Source organism: Canis aureus, chromosome 21 (assembly GCF_053574225.1).
Source record: "Canis aureus isolate CA01 chromosome 21, VMU_Caureus_v.1.0, whole genome shotgun sequence".
In the NCBI taxonomy this organism is placed as follows: domain Eukaryota; kingdom Metazoa; phylum Chordata; class Mammalia; order Carnivora; family Canidae; genus Canis; species Canis aureus.
In genome coordinates this window covers 42152722-42176681 of record NC_135631.1, presented here as the reverse complement: position 1 = coordinate 42176681, position 23960 = coordinate 42152722, and the positions used below count along the sequence as shown (strand labels likewise).

Below are 23960 nucleotides of genomic sequence, written 5' to 3'. Positions count from 1 at the left end.
AGGATGGTTTGAGGTTTGTCAACATGCTTTCAGGGAAGGGTTGCGCAAGGAGTGTTTTCTTCTTTGTTGTGTGTGTCTTAGAATTAACTTTGTCCTTTCTTTTCTCCTATGAAGCCTATCCTGAAATCCCCTAAGGACCAAGGGGACTCCAGCAGGAGGCATGAAGGGAAGTTTTCACCTGATTTAGTTTGGGTCTTTTCTTCAGAACCTTCAAAATGTTAGCCAGTGTTGTGTTGTCTTCCTCTCCACTCTCCTTACAATGGTGTCTTACACAGGGCAAGTGTTCAATAGATATATACCTAAAGACTATTCCCTCACTTGGGGTCTCTTGACCACCAGCCTAGGCCAATCCCTCCGACAAGGATGGGAGGGAAGTAAGTCTGGATTAGCATACTAGTGTAGCAGGGTCTAAATGTATGCATTATAATTCACATATGAAAATGATGTAACTGTATTTTCTGTAGCTTATCTAGAACTCTGTAGACTCCTAGTAGCCAATCAATACATGTGAGTTAAAAGAATGAATGTATCTCCTCTTGCTCTGGATCCTTGGCCCAGTGCTGGCAAGCAGTGGCGATGGGATGGTTAAAGCTTGTCCATTTGTGGTACCTCAAACTTTTCTAGCTTTAGAGTCTATTTCTGGTAAATTTAATCACATTTGGGTAATTGCTTGATCCTCAGGACTTCTGTCTCCTCCCCAGGTGGCACATGGGCCCAGAAGGACTTGTGGGTGTTCAAGGTGACAAGGATAAAGAGCTTCTCATTCTCTCTTGATCTTTCTCTGGACTATTGAGATCACACTGAAATGTAATTCATGTTTCCTAGTGTTTGGACTTCAGTTGCCATCCTCCCTGCACCCCCTGCTAAAATTTCAATAGCTGGTCCAATTTTTGGTTTACTATTTTGGTTTTAACAATAGACAATGATTGCTCTGGGCAACACAACTTTCTTCCCCTGCTCACTGGATACCCCACATCAGCTCTTAAAAAAATGTTCCCTTTTTATTGGGGTAATAAAACAACATGAGATCTACCCTCTTAACAAAAATACATACAATGCAGTATATACTGCAGTAAGGTTAACCATAGGCACAATGTTGTATGAATATCTCCCGAACTTAATCATCTTGCATAACTGAAACTTTACACCTGTTGAATTTTCCACTTTCCATTGTTGAGTTTTCCATTTTTCACTCTCCCCAAATACCAACAACCATAACTCTAATTCTGCTTTTCTTTGACTACTGTATATACCTCATGTAGGTGATTTCATGCAGTATTTGTTCTTCTGTGACTGGCTCATGTTACCTAATATAATGTCCTCAAGACTTATAATATTGTTATCTATGGCAGGATTTCCTTCCTTTTTAATGCTGAATAATATTCCATTGTATATATATGCCATATTTTTTAATCCATTTATTCACTGATGGTCATTTGGGTTGTTTCTGCATTTTGGCGATAGAGAATAATGCTGCAATGATTATGGGAGTGCAAATATCTCTTTGAAATCCTGATTTCAATTCTTTTGGGGTAGATACCAAGAATGGTGTTGGGAAAACTGATATGCACATGCAAAAGAATAAAATTGGACCCTTATCTCACACCATACACAAATATCGACCCAAAATGTGTTAAAGGCTTAAATGTTAAACCTGAAACTATAAAACTCCTAGGACAAAAACGTAAGGGGAAAGCTCTTTGACATTGGTCTTGGCAATAATTTCTTGGATAAGATACCAAAAGTATAGGCAACAAAAGCAAAACTAGGTAAGCCAGACTGCATCAAACTAAAAAGCTTCTGCACAGCAAAGGAAATGAGTGAAAAGGCAACCTATGGAATGGAAAACAGTATTTGAAAACATCTTAACTGTCACGTACCCTACTAACTTCTGAGGCTCTTCACCTATAAGGTCCCCTCATCACTTATGTTCCTCACAGCATCACACAGGAATCTCTGTATCTCTTCCATCCTAAGCACAGGCTCTTTAAATCAGGGCAGACAATTCTCGCCACTAGGGGTCTCCAACCACATCTACCACATGTTGGATATAGCAAGAATGAATTAGTTTCCCAGGGCTTTCCTAACAAATGTCCATATTCCATGTGGCTTAAAACAACTGAAATTATTCTTTCACAGTTTGGGAAGCTAGAAGTCTGAAATCAAAGTGTCATCAAGGTTTGTTCCTCCTGGAGGAACATGTTCCATGTCTCTCTCTAGCCTCTGGTGGTTGCTGGCAGACCCTTGGCATTCTTTGACTTGTAGCTATACCTGCCTCTGTCATCATATGACGTTCTCCTTCGGTGTCCCTATGGCCAAATTTCCCTTTTCTTAAAAGAATCAGTCATTGGATTAGGGCCAACCCTAATCCAGTATGCCTTTAGATGAAGTTGATTACATCTACGAAGACTCTATTTCCAAATAAGATCACATTCACAGAAACTGGGATTTAGGACACCAACTCATCTTTTTGAAGGACAGAATTTAAAATACAGTAAGGAGGACCAAATTAGAGCACCAGCCTAGATGTTCTTGGACTCTCCTCCAATCAGCCTCAGGTTTGTATTTGTGTTTTTATCATCTAACACTACTCAACCCCAGGAGATGAGGGTGCAAAATCCCTTCTACTTGTTTCATCCCACAGAATATCATTCTATAAATCCTTGAATCCTCTTCTCCATGATGGAAAAATTCTAGTCTCCCTCATGTCTGGTAGAAACTGCTCCTCCATTGTGTTTACTTTACATCAACGTAAAATTCGGTGCTTAAAGCTCCGAGCTCTTGATATATTAACATTGAAGGCTAGAAAGAGAGATTTCCCACACCTTTTGCTGGGGCTCAGCTATGGTCTCCCATCCACAGAAGCCAATGAGTGCTTGGCATCATGGGAATTTTTCACATACTCTGAAAGGATGACTATCCTTGCATACTCTTAAATACTCTCTTTCTCTCCTTAAACATCAATATTTTCTCTGTATAGATGGTCTTTCCAGAACTTTGAATGAAGGACTTAAGGGATAAACAGGTTGTGGACTGGCATATTCAGCAGACCACAGACCCCATTGAAGAGGGGAAAGAACTAGTATTGATCTCTCGAGAAGTGGGAGAGTTTAGAGAGGTGATTAGCAGATCCTGTGTGCACAGGATCCCCAGCATGAAAGTCCCCTATGTGATCAGTTGTGTATGTACATCATCTTTGAGAGAGAGAATTCCATCTGTCATGCTTCTTCTGTGGAATCATTTTAATGCTACTGGATTCTTTGTCCCATTCTGAATGGTTCAGAGGTACCTGATATGAGATCATGAGTACTTTATCTGTGATTCAAATGCCTTTAGTAAATAATATTGGTTTTATCTAAGCCTCAGTTCCTTATACATAATACAGGATGGTGGCATCCTCCTTGAAAGGTCATTATCATTATTAGACAACATATATACAAAGCAGCTGGTCTAGTGCCTGGCACTTAGGGGGTGTTTAACAGGTTGCAACACTTTTATCATTAGTCTGTTCTGCTTCCTTCTTCTCTCTCTAGACCACACTATTTCTCTGAAATTGCCCCCTTTTTAAGTACTCCCTACCCCCAAAAGAAAGACAAAGGAGAAGAAAGAGTACTAGGCTCTCTAGAGCTCCTCTTGTCTGCTTCCCTAGTGAGGGAACTTCTCCTAGGACTCAGAGGTCTTCCTCGGTATCTCAGACAAGAACTGATTCTATAATTGGTCAGCCTGACCATATGAAAGAAATCCTAACTACAGAAATTTACAACATATATGCCAATCTACCATGTTGCACAGTAATTATGCATAGCACAAAATATGTCTAAGTTTTATTTGGAAGTGTTATTTGATCATCGGATTAATCTTAGTTCCCATGTGCTTATTCTTCACCATTTGTTGGTCATAATGTCTTGGAAAAAAAGGAAATGCCAGTCAGTCACTGCACTGAATCCTCTGGAAAGAGGAACTGGTCCCTTATCTCTCCTACTCATAGATGTCTTCCCTCCATTAGGTCTGGCCAGCTCAGTCCAGACTCTTTTTTTTTTTTTTTTTTTTTCCAGTCCAGACTCTTAACTGGAGACTGGGTAAGGGGCTAGCATCTCAACAGAGCAAGAAGGTATGGGAAATTCATTAGAAAGAAATAGTCAAGATTCAGCTAGGAGTGACTCAACAGCACCTGTGTGTTAGCTTTGTTCTCTTGCCACAGATGAGTGAACCCCTCCAGCCAAAGTAACATTGGATAGTCCCATCTTTATCACTGATACCACCATTCACCCTGTTGGTGAGGCTAAAACCTGAGAGTCATATGTGACTTTCCTTTCCCTCATATACTGAATCTAATGTAGCAACAATTTCTATCCACTCTGCTTTAAAAATATACCCCAAACTAGTTACTTCTTCTACCTCCACCTTCATCTCTTACCTAAACCACAGCCTCTGCTTGGCTTCCCAATCCTTGCTCTGGTATCTCCAGTCAATTTTTTACCCAGGTTCCAGAGAAGTGTTTAAAATACATATCAAATAATTTTATTCCCACATTCAAACCTTCTAATAGTTTCCCACTGTACTTGAAATAAAATCCAAATTCCTTATCTCAGCCTGCAAAGCCCTGCAATGATACCTCAGAAAATTTCTACTATTCTCTGCTATCTCATCACTCCACATGAGGCATATTGGCCGTGCCATTCTTTCTGCTGCCCAAATATGTTCTTTTCTCACTTGCTATGCCCTTGGGCTGGAACATTCTTACCTCCTTCCCTTCACCCAGATGTGATCCTCTCCATGAGGCCTTCCCCACCCTTACTTCCATCATTGTCTATTCCATTACCTGGTTTTATTTTTCTTTGTGGTTCTTAACAGAGTTTTAAATTACATATATGGTAAATATTTAATGTATGTATTTATCTTCCATCTCCCCACCTAGAAGGTGAGCCCATGAAACCAAGAAGTTTGTTTTGCTCACTGTGTCCTCAAGATTTTGAAGAGTACCTGGTCATAATAGGTGCTCAAAAAGAGTTGGCAAACAAAGGGAAATCTATCCCTCCATTTGGTATCTCCAAATGATACCTTTATTTTTTTTAAGATTTTATTTATTTATTTATTTGAGAGGAGGAAAGAGAGTGAGCGAGAACACGGGAGTAGGGGAGGGAGAAGCAGACTCTTCACTGAACAGGGAGCCCCATGCCGGGCTTGATCCTTGGAGGCTGGGATCATGACCTGAGCTGAAGGTAGATGCTTACCTGACTGAGCCACCCAGGTGCCTCTCCAAATGATACCTTTAAAATACCTTCCCAATGTATTTCATTCTTCACTCACACTTCTGAGTTTCCATTTCTTCAGTTATATCAGTGTCTCTAGGTTTTTAGGTTTCAGGAAATTTTTTAACTCCCCAGATAATCCCAAAGGGCAGCCAAGGTTGAGAACCACCTTGATATTGATTCATGATCTTGAAACACCTGAAGAGTATTGACCAGTTATTCTGTAGAATGTTCCTCAATTTGGATTTGTCTGATGTTTCTAAGTATTAAATTTATATGATAAATTTGGGGCAAAAATATGACAGAGATATTATGTCCTCCTTAGAGCATCATATCAAGAGGCACAAAATTTGAATTGATTTCACTACCAATGATGTTAACTATGTCTCAGTTAGGGATGCCTGGGTGGCTCAGCAGTTGAGCATCTGCCTTTGGCTCAGGGCATGATCCCGGGAACAGGGATCAAGCGTACATCATGCTCCCTGCAAGGAGCCTGCTTCTGTCTCTGACTCTCTATGTCTCTCATGAATGAATAAATAAAATCTTAAAAAAAAAAAAAAAACCTAAGTCTTAGTTAAAGTGGAATCTTCCAATATTGTTTTTCCCTTTGTAATTAAATAGATATGTTGTTAGGAGACACTTTGAGACTGCAAATGTCATGTGTATCATCACACTTTCACCCACTAATATTAGCATTTATTAATGATTTTATCTAAAATAATTATTATTGTGGAATTTAGTCAAATAGTGATTTCCAGTTTCCATCATTTTCTATATCCGTTGGAATTCTGCTATAAGGAAGAATTTTTCTATTTCTGCCATTTACTTATTTTTAACATTATTATTTATATAGGCATAAATTTGTTTTGGTTTTTTTTTACAGTTTTATAATTTAAATTCAATTTGCCAACATATAATATAACACTCAGTGCTCATCCCATAAATTTGTGAATTATTCTATGCTGTGGATTATAATCCATTGCTACCATTTTTATTATTAATTTTTTTTTTACTTGTCCACTTAGCTAGTGGAAGCCTGTTTGAGCTGGCTTCTACATTCCCTAATATGTCATTTTTTGAGCATTTTCTTACTATTTAGAACCAGAAGTTGTTCTAGGCTTGTATATTTTCCCTGCCTATCCCAGAATCAACCATATTCCGAAAAATTGCTAGTTTCTTTATGGGAAAGTGGTATTTAGAAATAAAGATTTGGGTACAAGATGTGTTCATCAGTATTGGGGAATGTGATTCTATGTACATGTATGTATAAGCACTTATCTGTATCTATTTCTATATCTTAAATCTATATTAAAAGTTATGACTTCATGCTGGTGATTTGCTTGTTTGTATTACATTTTGGGATGCCCATGACTACCACTCTTTATTCATGTCATTGTTTTTTAAGATTTTATTTATATATTTGACACAGAGAGAGAGACCAAGAGAGCACAAGAAGGGGGAGTGGTAGAGGCAGAGGGAAAGAGAAGTAGGCTCCCCACTGAGCCTACTTGGGGCTCGATTCCAGGACCCTGGGACCACGACCTGAGCTGAAGGCAGATGCTTAACCAGCTGAGCCACCCAGCTCCCCTCTTTATTCATTTTAATTTCTTTTTTCCCTTTTTCCACCCTCCCTTCCCCTCATTCTGTCTCTTTCTTTTTCTCCTCTTTCTCTCCCTGCTTTTCCTCCTCCTCATTCTTATAGTCCTTGTCTCCTTATTTCATATGTGGCTATTTGGTATGATTAAAGGCAGCAAATCTGAGATCTGAAGGACCCAAGTTCAAGTCCTGGCTCTACCAATTTCCAGCCATGTGATTATGGGCACACAGTCTCTCACAATAATAGATTCTCAACAAAACAGAATTCTTTCCAGGTTCAATCCCTGGGATCAGGCTTAGTTTTCCTTTGAAATTCTCAGACTTTATAGGCTAGTTCATTTCTCAATCCTGACTTCAGTTCAAGTCTTCCTTTTATCAGAACACACAGGCAATCTACCTTCCCCCAAGCTATTCTCAGCTCTTTTATGGGAGAAATTTAACTACTGTTTCTTTTCTAGTTAATTCTTTTAAAAAAATAAACTGTATTCAGGGTGCCTAGGTAACTCAGTTGGTTAAGCCTCTGACTCTTGATTTCAGCTCTAATCATGATCTCAGGGTCATAAGATCAAGCCAAACCCCTCATCTGGGGCTCAGTGCTCAGTGTGGAGTCTGCTTGAGGATTTCTCTCCCTCTACTTTTACCCCTCCTCTGTTCACATTCTTTCTCTCTCTCTCTCTCTTATAAATCTTTAAAATAAAATAAACTCTATTCAAGTATAACAATAATAAAGATGTAAAAAAAAATCTGTGTGCTGAGTAATTGTCATAAAGAATGTAAAACTGTGTAAACAGTCCCCCAGATGGAGAAAAACAATATTACCAGCTCCCAAAAGACCCCTGAATCCCTTCCCAATTATTATCTCCATCTTCCCTCCTAATGGTAACCACTATCCTGAATTCGAATATCATAAATTTTGAACTTTTTGTAAGTGGAATTCATAGTAATTATTCCTTCCTATGCCATTCCTTCATATGATAAATTGTTTTCCAAGTTGGCTATACCAATTTATACTTATGCAAGCGATGTTTGACAGTTTCAGTTACTCCACACCCTTACCAATACTTAACATTAATAGTATTTTAAATTTTAGCCTTGTGGGGGTGTAGTGATATGTCATTGTTCTTCTAATTTGCATCTCCCTGATAGCTAATTGTTGGAGAACCTTTTCATTTATTTCTTTGCCATATGTCTAACATCTTCAGTGAAGTGCTTATTCAAGTTTTTGTTGTGCTTTTTTTTGATTGACACACAATTGTTATATTAATTTCAGGTGTACAACATGATGATTCAACAATTCTATTGGATATGCTTTGCTCACCAGAAGTGTAGCTACCATCTATCACCATACAATACTATTACAATACCGTTGACTGTATTCCCTAAGCTGTACCTCTCATCCTTGTGACTTATGAATTCCACAACTGGAGGCCTCTACTGCTCATAACTCTTCACCCATTTTACCCATCCACCCAGCCCCTTCCCCCTGGCAATCATCAGTTCTTTGTATCAGTTCTTTGGTTTATTTCTGTTTTTTTTTTGTTCCTTTGTTCATGTGTTTTTTAGAAACTACATATAAGTAAAATCACATATATTTGTCTTCTCTGACTTTTTTCACTTAATATAATACCGTCTATGTCCATCCATGTTGTCACAAATGGTAAAATCTCATTCTTTTTTGTAAAAAGATCTATCTATTTATTTGAAAGGAGAGGAGAAGGGGCAGAGGGAGAGGGAGAGAATCCCAACAGACTCCATGCTGAGCACAGAGCCCCATGTGAGGCTCGATCCCAGGACCTTGAGATTAGGACCTGAGACAATACCAAGAGTCAGATGCTTAACCGACTGAGCCATCCAGGTACCCCAGGATCTCATTCATTTTAATAGCTGAGTAATATTTCTTTGTGTATATATACCACATCTTCTTTATCCATTTAGTAGTGATGGACATGTAGGTTGCTTTCCTGTCTTGGCTATTATAAGTAATCCTGCAATAAACATAGAATACATAGAAGACTTTGAATTAGTATTTTCCTTTTCTTTGGGTAAATACTCAGTAGTGGAGTTGCTAGATTATACAGTATTTCTATTTTTAAATTTTTTGAGGAAACTACATACTGTTTTCCAAAATGGTCACACTAATTTACATTCCCACCAACAGTGCACAAGGGTTCCTTTTTCTCCACATTCTGTCCAACATTTGTTATTTCTTGTCCCTTTGACTTTGGCCATTCTGCCAGGTAGAAGAAATATCTCATTGTGGTTTGATTTACATCTCTGTGATAATTAGTGGCATTAAACATTTTTTCATATGTCTGTTGGCCATTGTATGTCTTCTTTGAAAATAGGTCTATTCCAGTCCTTTGTCCATTTTTTATTTGAAATTGTGTTTTGCTTTGGGTACTTATTATAAGTTCTTTATTTATTTCAGATATTAACCCCTTATTGTATGTATCATTTACAAATATCTTCCTCCATTCAATAGGTTGCCTTTTTGTTTTGTGAATGGTTACCTTTGCTATGAAAAAAACTTTATTTTGGTGTAGTCTGAATAGTTTATTTTTGCTTCTGTTTCCTTTGCCTATGAAGACATATCTAGAAAAATATTTCTGTTGCCAATGTCAAAGAGATTACTGCTTATGACTTTTTCTAGGGGTTTTATGGTTTCAGGTCTTAACATTTAGATCTTACATCCATTTCATTCATCCAGTTTATTTTTGTATATGTTGTAAGATAATAGTCTAGTTTTATTCTTTTGCATATAGCTATTCATTTATCATAGCACTATTTATTGAAGAGACTGTCTTGTCCCCCCATCGTATATTCTTCTCTCTTTTTTCTAAAGATTTTATTTATTTGTGAGATACACAGAAAGAGAGAGAGAGAGAGAGAGAGAGAGATTGGCAGAGACACAGGCAGAGGGAGAAGCAGGCTCCATGCAAGTAGCCTGATGTGGGACTCGATCCCGGGTCTCCAGAATCACAACCTGGGCTGAAGGGAGTGTGGTGTGGTTTACCGCTAAGCCACCTGGGCTGCCCCTGTTCTTGTCTCTTTTGTCATAAATTAGTTGACCATATGAGTGTGGGTTTATTTCTGAGCTCTTTATTCTGTTCCATTGATCTATATATCCGGTTTTGTACCGGTACCATACTGTTTTGATTACCATAGCTTATGGTATATCTTGAAATCTGGAACTGTGATACTTCCAGCTTTGTTCCTCTTTCTCAAGATGGTTTTAGCTATTCAGGGTCTTTTGTGGTTCCATACAAATTTTAGGATTAGTTGTTTCAGTTCTTTGAAAAATACTGTAAGTATTCTGATAGGAATTGCACTGAAATCACAGATTGCTTTGAATAGTATGGACATGTTAACAATACTAGTTCTTCTAATCCATGAGCATGGTATGTCTTTCCATTTGTTTCTGTTGTTTTTAGTTTCTTTCATAAATGTTTTATATTTTTCAGAGGATAGATCTTTAATCTCCTTAGTTAAGTTTATTCTTTTTGGTGAAAAAAAGAATGAACTTTTGGTATTTTATTCTTTTCAGTGAAATTGTAAATGGAATTGTTTTCTTAATTTCTCTTTCTGCTCCTTCATTATCAGTGTATAAAAGTACAATAGATTTTTGTGTATTAATTTTGTATCTTACAACTTAATTCATTTATTACTTCGAATAGCTTTTTGGTGAAGTCTGTAGGATTTTCTATGTAGTGTCATGTCATCTGCAAATAGTGACAATTTTAATTCTTCTTTACCAATTTTGATGCCTTTTATTTCTTCTTCTTATCCAAAAAAGAAAGCTTGGCTAGGATCTCTAATACTATGTTGAATAAAAGTGGCAAGAATGGACATCCTTGTCTTGTTTCTGATCTTAAGGGAAAAGCTCTCCATTTCTACTACCAAGTATGATGTTAGCTGTGAGATTGTCATACATGACCTTTATTACATTGAGGTATGTTTCCTCTAAACTACCTTTGTTACGATTTTTTTTTATCATGAATGGATGTTGAATTTTGTGAAATGTTTTTCCTGCATTTATTGGAAAGATAATAAGATTTTTATCTTTCATTTGTTAATATGGTGTATCGCATTGCTTGCTTTGCATATATTAAACCATCCTTGCATCCCCAGAATAAATTCCACTTGATCATTGTGAGTGATCGCTTTCATTTCTGATGTTATTTATTTGGGTCCTCTCTCTCTTTTTCGTGATAACTCTGACTAACGATTTTTCAATTTCATGCATCTTTTCAAAGAACCAGCCCTTGGTTTCTTTGATCTTTTCTATTTTTTGTCTTTGTTTCACTTATTTCTATTGATCTTTATTATTTCCTTCCTTCTACTTATTTTCTTCCTTTTCAATTCCTTTGGATACAAGGTTAGATTTTTTTTATTTGAAATTTTTTTTTTGTTTCCTGAGGTAGGTATGTATCACTCTAAACTTCCTTCTTTGAATTGCTTTCATGGCATTCCAAAGATATTGGAGCACTATGTTTTCATTTTCACTTGTCTCTGTATTTTCTTAATTTTCTTTTTGATTTCGTTGTTGACCCATTGGTTAGTTAGCACCATATTATTTAACCTTCACATTATTGTGGTTTTCCAGTTTCTTTCTTGCAACTGATTTCTTGTTTGATACCGTTTGGTTGGAAAAGATGTATGATATGATTTAATCTTCCTAAATTTATTGAGGCTTGTTTTGTGGCCTAATATGTGACTTATCCTGGAGAATATTCCATGTGCACTTGAAAAGGACATGTATTTTGTTGTTTTTACATGGAATATTCTGTATATATCTGTTAGGTTCATCTGGTCTAATGTGTCATTCAAAGCTACTGTTTCCTAGTTGATTTATGACTGGATGATCTATCCAATTATGCAAGTTGATTTTATGACTGGATGATCTATCCCTTATTATTATTCTTTTATCATTGATTTTTCCCTTTAAGTCTGTTAACATTTGCTATATGTATTTAGGTGCTCCAATGTTGGGTGCATAGGTATTTACAATTATCACATCCTCTTGTTGAATTGATCCCTTTATCATTATGACATTGCCCTCCTTTGTCTCTTGTTAGGCTTTTTTTATAGAGTCTGTCTGATATAAATATTGCTACCCCTACATTTTTTTTTGCTTCCATTTGCATGATATATCTGTTTCCATTCCTTCACTTTCAATCTGTAAATGTCTTTAAGTCTAAAGCAAGTCTTTTATAGGCAGCATATAGATGGATCTTGTTTTCTTATCCATTCTGTCACCCTATGTTTTTGATTACAGCATTTCACTGGTTATATTTAAAATACTTATTAATAGCTATGTACATTTAGGTTTTTTTCTGATTGTTTTTGTAGTTTTCTGTTCCTTTCTTATTCTCTTGTTCTTCTTCCTTGTGATTTATGACATTCTTTAATGTTATACTTGTTTTCCTTTTTCTATATTTTTTGTATGTCTACTGTATGTTTTCTGTTTGTGGTTACCATGAGGTTCATGTATAACATTCCAACATATATAGCAGCCTATATTAAGTTGATAGTCACTTAAGTTCAGAAATATTCTAAAGAAACTCCTTTTTACTGCCTGCCTCAATGTTTTATAGATAAATAAATATATATAGTCATATTTTGCATCTTTAAAAAATATCTTGCATCTTTTTCTTATGTGATTCTCCTTAACTAATTTTTCGGACATTATAGACTATACTACTTTATTCATTTAACCTTAATACTAACTTTATAAGTGATTGCTTTACTACCTTTAGTGTGTTTACATTATGAACATTTTTCCTCTCATAATTCTTTTTTTTTAAATTTTTTATTTATTTATGATAGTCACACACACACAGAGAGGGAGAGAGAGAGAGAGAGAGAGAGAGAGAGAAGCAGGATCCATGCACCGGGAGCCCGACGTGGGATTCGATCCCGGATCTCCAGGATCGCACCCTGGGCCAAAGGCAGACGCTAAACCACTGCGCCACCCAGGGATCCCTCCTCTCATAATTCTTTTTGCTTCTAGTTATGACCTTTTCTTTTCAACTTGAGTTCCTTCAGCATTTCTTGTAAAGCTAGTTTAGTAGTGCTAAACTTCATTTTTAATTTGTTTGTATTGAAGTTCGATTTGCCAACATATAACACCCAGTTTTCATCCCATCAAGTGCCCTCCTCAGTGTGCATCACCCAGTCACCTCATCCCCCGACCATCTGCCCTTCTACACTACCCCTTGTTTGTTTCACAGACTCAGCAGTCTCTCATGTTTTGTCTCCCTCTCTAATTTTTCCCACTCATTTTCTCTCCTTTTCCCTATAATCCCTTTCACTATTTCTCCTATTCCCCATATGAATGAAACCATATAATGATTGTCCTTCTCTGACTGACTTACTTCACTCAACATAATACCCTCCAGTTCCACCCATGTCGAAGCAAATGGTGAGTATTCGTCGTTTCTAATGGCTGAGGAATATTCCAGTGTATATAGAGACCACATCTTCTTTACCCATTCATCTGTCAAAAGACAGTAAGGCTTCTTCTACAGTTTTGCTATTGTGGACATTGCTGCTATAAACACTGGGGTGCAGGTGAACCAGCGTTTCACTGCATTTGTATCTTTGGGGTAAATCCCCAGCAGTGCAATTGCTGGGCGTACAGCAGTTCTATTTTTAACTCTTTGAGGACCCTCCACCCAGTTTTCCAAAGTGGCTGCCCCAGTTCACATTCCCACCAACAGTGCAAGAGGGTTCCCCTTTCTTCATATCCTCTCCAACATTTGTTATTTCCCGTCTTGTTAATTTTCACCATTCTCACTGGTGTGAGGTGGCATCTCATTGTGGTTTTGATTTGTATTTCCCTGATGGCCAGTGATGTGGGGCATTTCCTCATGTGCTTGTTGGCCATGTCTATGTCTTCCTCTGTGAAATTTCTGTTCATGTCTTTTGCCCATTTCATGTTTGGATTGTTTGTTTCTTTGCTGTTGAGTTTAATAAGGTCTTTATAGACCTTGGATCTTGGCTCTTTATTTAATATATCATTTGCAGATAGCTTCTCCCATTCTGTAGGTTGTCTTATCATTTTGTTGACTATTTCTTTTGCTGTGCAGAAGCTTTTTATCTTAAGTCCCAATAGTTTATTTTTGCTTTCTCACATTTAGATCTTTCAACCATTTCGAGTTTATTTTTGTGTATGGTGTAAGACAATGGCCCAGTTTCATTCTTCTGCACGTGGCTGTCCAATTCTCCCAGCACCATTGATTAAAGAGATTGTCCTTTATCCAGTGAATATTCTTTCCTGTTTTGTCGAACATTAGTTGACCATAGAGTTGAGGGCCCATTTCTGGGTTCTCTATTCTGTTCCATTGATCTATGATCTGTTTTTGTGCCAGTATCACATTGTCTTGATGATCACAGCTTTGTAATACAGCTTGAAATCCAGTATTGTGATGTCCCTGGCATTGGTTTTCTTTTTCAATATTCCCCTGGCTATTCTGGTCTTTTCTGATTCCACACAAATCTTAACATTATTTGTTCCAACTCTCTGAAGAAAGTCCATGGTATTTTGATAGGGATTGCATTAAACGTGTAAATTGCCCTGGGTAACATTGACATTTTCACAATATTTATTCTTCCAATCCATAAGCATGGAATGTTTTTCTATCTCTTTGTGTCTTCCTCAATTTCTTTCAGAAGTGTTCTGTAGTTTTGGGGGTATAGATCCTTTGCCTCTTTGGTTACGTTTATTCCTACGTATCTTATGCTTTTGGGTGCAATTGTAAATGGGATTGACTCCTTAATTTCTCTTTCTTCAGTCCCATTGTTAGTGTATAGAAATGCCACTGATTTCTGGGCATTGATTTTGTATCCTGCCACACTGCTGAATTTGCTGTATGAGTTCGTGGGGTGGAGTCATTTGAGTTTTCTACGTACGGTACCATGTCATCTGCAAAGAGGGAGAGTTTGACTTCTTCTTTGCCAATTTGAATGCCTTTTATTTCTTTTTGTTGCCTGATTGCTGAGGCTAGGACTTCTAGTACTATGTTGAATAGCAGTGGTGAGAGTGGACATCCCTGTCCTGTTCCTGATCTTAGGGGAAAGGCTCTGTTATTCCCCATTGAGAATGATATTCACTGTGGGCTTTTCATAAATGGCTTTTAATATATTGAGGAATGTTCCCTCTATCCCTACACTCTGAAGAGTTTTGATCAGGAATGGATGCTGTATTTTGTCAAATGCTTTCTCTGCATCTATTGAGAGGATCATATGGTTCTTGTTTTATCCCTTGTTGATATGATCTATCATGTTGTTTGTTTTATAAGCGTTGAACCACCCTTGCATCCTGGGGACAAATCCCACTTGGCCATAGTGAATAATCTTCTTAATGTACTGTTGGATCTTAATGGCTAGTATCTTGTTGAGAATTTTTGTATCTGTGTTCATCAGGGATAGTGGTCTATAATTCTCCTTTTTCATGGAGACTTGTCTGGTTTTGGAATCAAGGTGATACTGGCCTCATAAAACGAGTTTGGAAGTATTCCATCCCTTTCTATCCTTCAGAACAGCTTTAGTAGCGTAGGTATTATTTCCTCTTTAAACATTTGATACAATTCCCCTGGGAAGCCATCTGGCCCTGGACTTTTGTGTCTTGGGAGGTTTTTGATGACTGCTTCAACTTCCTCGCTGGTTATTGGCCTGTTCAGGTTTTCTATTTCTTCTTGTTCCAGTTTTGGTAATTTGTTGTTGTCCAGAAATATATTCATTTCTTCTAGATTGCCTAATTTGTTGGCATATAGCTACTTATAATATGTTTTTTTAATGTTATTTATTTATTCAGAGATAGAGAGAGAGACAGAGACACAGGCAAAGGGAGAAGCAGGCTCCATGCAGGGAATCTAATGTGGGACTCTGATCCCGGGTCTCCAGGATCACACCCCGGGCTGCAGGCGGCACTAAACCGCTGCACCACCGGTTGCCCGATAATATGTTTTTAAAATAGTTTATATTTCTTTGGTTTGGCCGTGATCTCTCCTCTTTCATTCATGATTTTATTAATAAAATATTTCACATATTTTTTCGGTTTCTGCCTATCTTGGAAGCTCTTTATCTCTCCTTCTATTCTGAATGACAGTCTTTCTGGAGAAAGTATTCTTGGCTACATGTTCTTCTCATTTAGTACCCCGAATATACCATGCCAGTCCTTTCTGGCCTGCCAGGTCTCTGTGGAGAGGTCTGCTGTGAATCTGATATTTCTCTCCATATAAATTAAGAATCTCTTGTCTCACACTACTTTAAGGATTTTCTTTTTATCTTTGAAATTTGCAATTTTCACTATTAAATGTCAAGGTTTGAATGGTTTTTATGGATTTTGGGGGGGTTTCTCTCTCTCTCTTAGATCTAAATACTTATTTCCTTCTCCAGATTTGGGAAGTTCTCAACTATGATTTCTTCAAATTTACTTTGTGGTTCATTCTCTCTCTCTCTCTCTCTCTCTCTCCCCTCTCTCAGACTCTTCTGGAATCCCAATTAGATGTATAGTCTTCCTTCCTTCCTATCATTTATTCCCCTAAGGCTTTCCTCATGGTCTCTTAATTTTTAATTTTTTTTCTCCTTTTTCCTCAGCTTCTGTCCTTACCATTAACTTGTCTTCTATGTCACTCACTCTTTCTTACACCTCATTAACCCTAGCCTTTAGGACATCCAGTTTGGATTGCATCTCATTTCATCTATTTTTAATTTCAGCCTGAGTAGACCTCAATTCTGCAGTAACAAAGAGTTACTGAGAGTCCTTATGCTTTTTTTCAGAGCTTTATAATTTTACTTCTGAATTGAATTTCTGACATCGCATTGAAATCCAAATTCTATAACTCTGTGGCAGAGAGTACTGTTTCCAGTTCTTTCTTTTGTGGTGAATTCTTCCTTCTAGTCATTTTGTCCAGTGCAAAGTGGCTGTATGAGTGGGCTGAGTCAAAAATGTCAACCACAACCTAAGTAAAATACACCCTAGATGATTTTGAAGATGTCAGAGACCAGAAAATAAAAGAAAAAGAGGAACAGAACAAAATAAAACAAAAGGACCACTAAAGTGAAAAACAAATTTTAAAACAAAGTAGTAAAAATAAAAAGCCAAAAACCAAAAACAAAGAAGACAAAAGAAAAAGAAAACAGGAAAGTAAAGAGGAAAAAAGAGAAAGAAAGGGGGGATGGTGGTGGTGGTGAAGAAGTGGTAGTGGACAAAGAATGTAATCCACCTGAGGGGATCCTAGAGGGTGATCCTCCTGATTTTGAGTGTATTTTGTTATGTATGTTAGAAAATGCTCAATCCCAAATTTTATATAAATTTTATATAAACCAGCAATACTTATATAAAACCCCAACATTGACCACATTGACTGCCAAAACATAAACAACATAAAAGAGGGGAGCAGAATGGGAAGGAGGTGAGAATATAATCTCACAAGATGAACTAACACAGTGTTCCACTTGGTTCTGGGTGTATGTTGGTTGTGTTTTAGAGGGTACTAAAGGTACCTTTAGAAGGTACTTCCACCATTGTAATACAAAATGAGGCAGAAAAAAACAAAAACAAAACCCATATCTCATCTATCTACCAAAATTAAATTGAATACGTTGAAGGGAATCCAGAAGTGGAAAATATATCTAAGACATGTAACTGTAGAAATATGAACGTCAAAAGGAAAATAACTTAAAAATGAAGAGCTGGTAAAATATTGTAGTTAAGGTAGGAAAAGAGAGAAAATAAAAATTTCCAATATTTTTAGTCTGATATAAAAGTGAGTCATAATGGTAAAAAAAAAAAAAAAAAAAAAAAAAAAAGAAAAAGAAAAAGAACAGTCTAGTTCTATATACTACTTTCTCTTGGTCCTGGAGCTTTCCAGTGCTGCTTGGTCAGTAAACTTGCTCTTCCCTTGTTCTCCCAGCTGGTCTTCAGGGGGAGGGGTCTGCTGTGCTGTTTCTCAAGTGTCTGTGCCTGGGTGGAGATGCCCCGCCCCCTGCCAGGTGCCAAACTCAGTGGGAGCTGTTTACCCCGTGAGACCTTGTTCCCCAGAGGCCCCACCTCTCCCAGGCACAAGGTGAGAGAAAGAAGAAAAACAACAGGGGCAATGTCAGATTTCCAGCTTTGGAGTCAAGCTCCCCTTGAGCAACTAACTGCAGTCTCTCAGTCCACCCTGGCCTAGATGCTCCTGGACCAGCGCAGGTGCACTGATCTGCACAGTTTGGGGGCTCCCAGTGGCAGGAGAGTTCTTGGCTTCCTGTGCCTTCCCCACTTCCGCCTGTCCCAGGGGCAACACAGGATCCCCAGCTTTGTCCACTTGGGTGCCCTGGGATGCGAGGGCCTGTGTCACTGGACCTGTGCCCCCAGGGAATGCCTCTTCTGAAGGGAACGGGGCTTAGCCACCTCCATCCGGAGGCAACCCACCTAACCGACTGGCTTCTCCCAAATGCCCCAGAGGCCTGCAGTGCTCCAGCCCTTTACTGATATTGGATCACAGTTTGCGGTGAGCTTTCCCCCAGGTGCCCCTCCTCCTATAGTGATTCTGGGAATCTTGAGGCTTCACTGCCCTTCCTGCGATTCCACCCGATTTCCCTGCTAAGCACTTTTCTATCCAGAGAAACTCCAGTGTGGACTTTTAAAGTTCCCGCTTCTCCAGGGCTGGGCTTTCCTGCCCCAGAGGTTTTCTCTGGTCCACTTTAGTCCAGCCACTCACGGTTCCCCTCCCCCACTTTATTCTTTTTTATTTATTTTTTCCACCTTCCTACCTTGTTAGAAATGAAAAACTTTTCTCTCTGTAGTGTTCCAGCTGCTCTCTCTTTAAATCTCAGGTCAAATTCATAGGTGTTCAGGATGTTTTGAAAGTTACCAGGTAAGTTTGTGGGGCCAGGTGAGCTGAGGACCCCTACTCTTCTGCCATCTTGCCCCTCCCTCCCCAGTAGTGGTAAACTTCTTTAACTTTTGTTAGTCTGGGAAACTCTATTTCTCCTTCAAATTCTTAATGAAAATCTGGCCAGGTAGAGTATTCTTCATTATAGTTTGGTTTGTTTGTTTTCTCCTTTCATTTGAATATATCAGGCCTCTTTCTTCTGGCTTGAATATTTCTGCTGAAAAATTGGCTGAGATCTTTAAGGGTTTCCCTTGTATTTTACTAGTAGCTTCACTCTCATTCCTTTGAAATTCTTTGTCTTTAATTTTTTATACTTTAATTAGTTTGTGTCATGGTGTGGACCTCCTTGGGTTCATCTTTGGAACTCTGGGTTTCCTAAACCTGGGTATCTGTTTCCTTCCCACTTCATGGAATTTTTCAGTTATTGTATCTTCAAGGAGGTTTTCTGCCCCCTTTTATCTCTCCTCTCCCTCTGAGACTCCTATACTGCAAATGTTTATTCACTTGGTATTGTTCAAGAGATCCCTTAACCTATCTTTTTTTTTTTAATTCTTTTTCATTTTTGCTGTTCAACTTGGGTGCTTTCCATTACCCTGTCTTCCAGATCATTGATTCATTCTTCTGCGTGTTTTACCTGCTGTTGATTCCCTCTAGTATATTTTTCATTTCAGTTATTGTATTCTTCAACTCTGATTGGTTCTTTGTTGGAGTTCTCACTGAGTCTATCCATTCCTTTCTCCAGTCTGGGTGACCATCTTTATGACCATTACTTTGAACTCTTTATCAGGTAGATTATGTCTATTTCATTTGGTTCTTTTTCTGAGGTTTTGTCTTCTTCTTTCATTTGGAGCATATTCCTCTGTCTCCTCATTTTCTTGAATTCCTGTGTTTGTTCCTATGAAGTGGGTAGAACAACTACTTCTCCTAAGCTTGAAGTGATGGTCTGTGTATGGTAGTCCCCTGTAAAGATTTTGTGTGACTGGTGACTATGGCTGTCTGGCCAGAGCTGTGGCTTGTGTGGGCTAGGGGATCCCAGAGCACTCTGTGCTGGAGCTGCCCTCTCTTATGACCAGAGCTGAAGTGGGCATGTTTCTTGGCTCTTTATGCAGAGGGTGCCCAGGCAGGACTGGTGAAGCTAACATGGGGTTCCAGGGACCTCCATACAGTGAGCATCATGGCAGAACAGCTGGAATTGAAATAGGTAGAGGTGGAGGTGTCCTGGGTACTCAGCACAAGATTTGCTTGACAACTGGACCCAAAGTAGGTGCTGGTTAGGAGTTCCAGGGCACTCCTCATGCAGGGCACCCTGGCCTTCCAGGTCTCAGAATGCCCTGCATCAAGATACCCAACCACATCATTTGGCCCTGAGGTGTGATTGGCCTAGAGTGTTTCAGGGTACCTTGTGCCTGTGTCACTTTGACAAAATGGTTGGAACTGTAGTAAGCACTGAGCAAGGGGGTCGTGGTGTGCACACTGCCCTGGTGTGATATCTTGGATTGGTATGAGCTAGGGGCCTGGGGCTCACTAAGGCAAGACCCTACTTCAGTCTGTCCAGGAGCCATAGTTGGCTTACATTAGTGGAAGGCAAGGGGAATAGAAGCCATGGCACTCACCAGCCCCTCTGACTTGGAGAGAGTTCCAGCAACCACCCCCCATTTTGGCAGGGTCCTAGGATTGGTTCCCATATATTCAAGTTGCTCTTTTTAGTCACAGCTATCTTTTTTTTCTGTGCCCCAGAGCAGACAAATCTGCTCACAGTCCCTCAGTACTACCATTCTCCGCTACAGCTTGCAGCACTAGAAGGTCAGGGTTCCCTTCATTACCAGGTCTCCATCTCTTTTGCTGTTCTCTTTGTGATCTCTTTATCATGTGTTGTGCAGAAACTATTCAATCAGCCTTCAGTTCTTCTTTAGGAGGAATTGCTCTATAAATAAGTGTAGATTTAGTGTGTCCATTTAGAAGGTGAGTTCAGGGTCTTTATTACATCACCATTAAGACCAGAAGAATCCTTATTAATTCTTTATTGTCACATAGGTGCATTAGCCCCCAATTAGCCGAGCACTGTGCTTCTCTGTGATGTTAGTTTCTGTTCCATTTTCACTTATCCATTTGTCCCTTTATCTGTTAAATAATTGCCTGTTTGTCTGTCTTTCATCTATATATCTTTTTTGGAAGAAGGGAGCAAAATAATTGCGATTTCAAGCTATCTATTAGAGAAGGGCAGTTTCTATGAGGATTGATGCTATTTTTCTCTTAAAAATTATAATAATATCATGGACAAAATCAGTTTGATTACTCAAGCATTAAATTTTGCTTATTCCAAGAGTATAACTTCTCAAAGGGCAGTTATATTTAAGATTATTTGAGAACAAAGACTTTGGCAAACCTGTGGCAGCAAGGAGCTGTGTTCTTTTTTGGGTATTTGCATTTTAGCAGACTGTGAAATAAATCTAGCTTTTAAAGCAAAGAACTATTTACCATCTGCAGTTTGTTAATGTCTGAGGCAGGGAAAATCTGTCGTTCACATACATTTGTGATGAAGTTGGCAGATTCCAGTCTTATGGAGGGTTTCATCAGCAATGACTGAGATAGAAACACTCTTTTTCTGAAAACCTGCTCGATGCAATATGGTGAGCCAGCTACTCAGCTTCTGCCTATGGCACAAAAAATAAAAGTCAGCATCTTGAGAGTGGTGTCTTCTCATTTTTTCTTGTGACAAAAATCTGAGTATCATTGATGTAAGAATTGGTATGATCTAAAATAAAATAGTGACTAATGAATATATTCACCAGATTTCTAAGTCCTGGTAAAACAGCCCGGTAGGATCAGTCTACCCTACCAAATGGCCTTGTGCAGCAGGGAGGGCCAGGTGTACAGTTTGTAGAGGAAAAGGAGGCAAGATAGGAAAAGAATATGAACTCAAAAAGCCATTTCATAGAAATATGACTGTGTGCACAAAGAGAAAAAGGAAATTTTGTCTGTCGCCATGAGTGAAAAGTTCTAAATGAGGCAAAGAGAGGATGTATGGAAAGGTTCAGGTGATACGCTCTGAGCAAGCCTTCTGGGCTGCCTTTTTAAGGAAACTTAACATAAATCTTTACATTATCATTCATGTTGTTTGGTTTGAATTGGTGTCTAAAAACAAAAAACACTAAGCCCTGGGAGGATCTAGTACAATCTAGAAGTAATTTGGTATATTTGAATAGTAAACAGAAGTGGTAGTCAGAAAAAAAAAAAAAGAAGAAAAAGAAGAAGAAGTGGTAGTCAGAACAATAAATAATCATAAGGCATGGGCTCTGATCCAGCAGGATGGATACTCAACCAGCCCGAATGGCTCTTGGGTATAAAGGACAGTGTACCACATTGGTGTGTGCCAGTCTAACGTCACCTCTGGTTATCAGTGCTTTCAAGGCCTGAAAATCATTTGTAGTGATGTATGGGCATGGAGGAGCTGTATGAGCTTAAATGTCCTCCAATGTTAGTTTCATCTGAGCCTCATGGGAAAATATAAGGAAGGGGAGAGCAGGAGTTAATGACCAATTTAAGGTGGCCTGAGCCCTGCCTAGTGCATTACGAGATGATGCTACGTCTGACATATATTTACTAACTCTGATTCAACATAGTAATAAGAGAAAGGGTAGTCTTATTCCTTTGCTGATCACATATTGGAAAAACAGAGTATAGGGTAACAAAGGTAATATCCATTTCCTCCCCTGTTTCTTTTTTTTTTTAAGATTTTATTTATTTATTCATGAGAGACAGAGAGAGAGAGAGAGAGAGAGAGAGAGAGAGAGAGAGAGAGAGAGGCAAAGACACAGAGGGAGAAGCAGGCTCCATGCAGGGAGCCTGACATGGGACTCGATCCCGGGTCTCCAAGATCATGCCCTGGGCCGAAGACAGTGCTAAACCAGTGAGCCACCCAGGGTTCCTGCCTCCCCTGTTTCTTAACATTGTTGCGTTTAGGTTGGCTCCAATGAGTAACTCTGACCAATGAACATGAGAAGAAGTACAGGGGTCACTTTTAGATCAAGGTGATTTAAAGCCAATGTGCTTTCTTCATCTTTCTATTGGCATAGCGACTTTTGAGGCGATGCGTCCTAAATGCTATCATATAAAGAAGGGATCCCCAGTGTGCATAAAACCTGTAATAGAGACAAATCCTTTATGTTAAGCCAGAGATCTGCACAGCATAGCATAACTCATCCTGACTAGAAGTTGGTCCCTTTTGGAGGCTACATAACAAACACCTGAGGTGTTTTCTTGCATTTCTTTAAAGGAAAGCAGTGAAGACACAGATATTACAGGTTGAAATGCTGCTGATCCAAATGATACATTAGCAAGACATTTTCTACAGCTTCCACCTGCAATCATTTGGGGAGGCAGAGCATAATCAGAGTGTGCCAGCAGTTCGGGAGCATGTTAGAAAACAAAATGTAAATAGTGTATGTGGCTGTCTTTGGCTAGGTATTACAAGAAAGAGAGGAGCTCAAGGAAGAAATGGCAGACAAAAATGAAAGTAAATATTGTTTAAAAATCCAAAGTTTTGTAGAATGGAAAAGCCATTCTTTTTCTAGGCCTCAATTATAAGAGACGGAGATGATTTTGGTTTTGCTTCCATTTAGGATAGAGAAAGCTTCCAGAGAACTTTGCTCCCACACTGATGAGACAGAGCTGGGCAGTTGACAAAATCACAAATTTTCTTGAATCCATCAAAAACTGAGATCATAAGACAACCAGGTGAACTACATTCTGGAGAGTGACAGCTTGACACAATGAACAGCCTTACCTTTGGCAGAGCAAGGTAGGATGAGGTGATCCGAATAAAAACAAGTAAGAAGGGGATCCCTGGGTGGCTCAGCGGTTTAGCGCCTGCCTTTGGCCCCAGGCGTGATCCTGGAGTCCGGGGATCCAGTACTGCGTTGGGCTCCTGGCGTGGAGCCTCCTTCCCCCTCTGCCTGTGTCTCTGCCTCTCTCTCTCTCTCTCTCTCTCTCTCTCTCTCTCCCCACCCCCCACGTCTATCATGAATGAATAAATAAAATCTTAAAAAAAAAACAAAACAAGAAGCAATCAGCTAAAAATTTAACTGTATTCTTAAAGGCCTAGTGTAGGCTAGCATAACAATTTAAAATAATCCCAGTACCCCCAGACACAAGGGGAGTTTGCTCTGACTGTGGAGCTCTTTTCCATGGCCTTCACTGGAAAAGCCACTTTGCTTTAGAGAAAAACAAA

At 38.8% G+C, this 23960-nt stretch overlaps 1 long non-coding RNA gene across 3 annotated transcripts in view; it reads left to right on the top strand.

The window, feature by feature from the left end:
- Positions 1-23610, top strand: part of LOC144292966 (uncharacterized) — a 412082-nt gene extending 388472 nt beyond the window's left edge. For all 3 annotated transcript variants that reach the window (XR_013360389.1, XR_013360390.1, XR_013360388.1), the window contains one exon: positions 23353-23610. This is a non-coding gene — a long non-coding RNA (uncharacterized LOC144292966). The remainder of the gene's footprint in view (positions 1-23352) is intronic.
- The last annotated feature ends 350 nt before the right edge of the window (positions 23611-23960 follow it).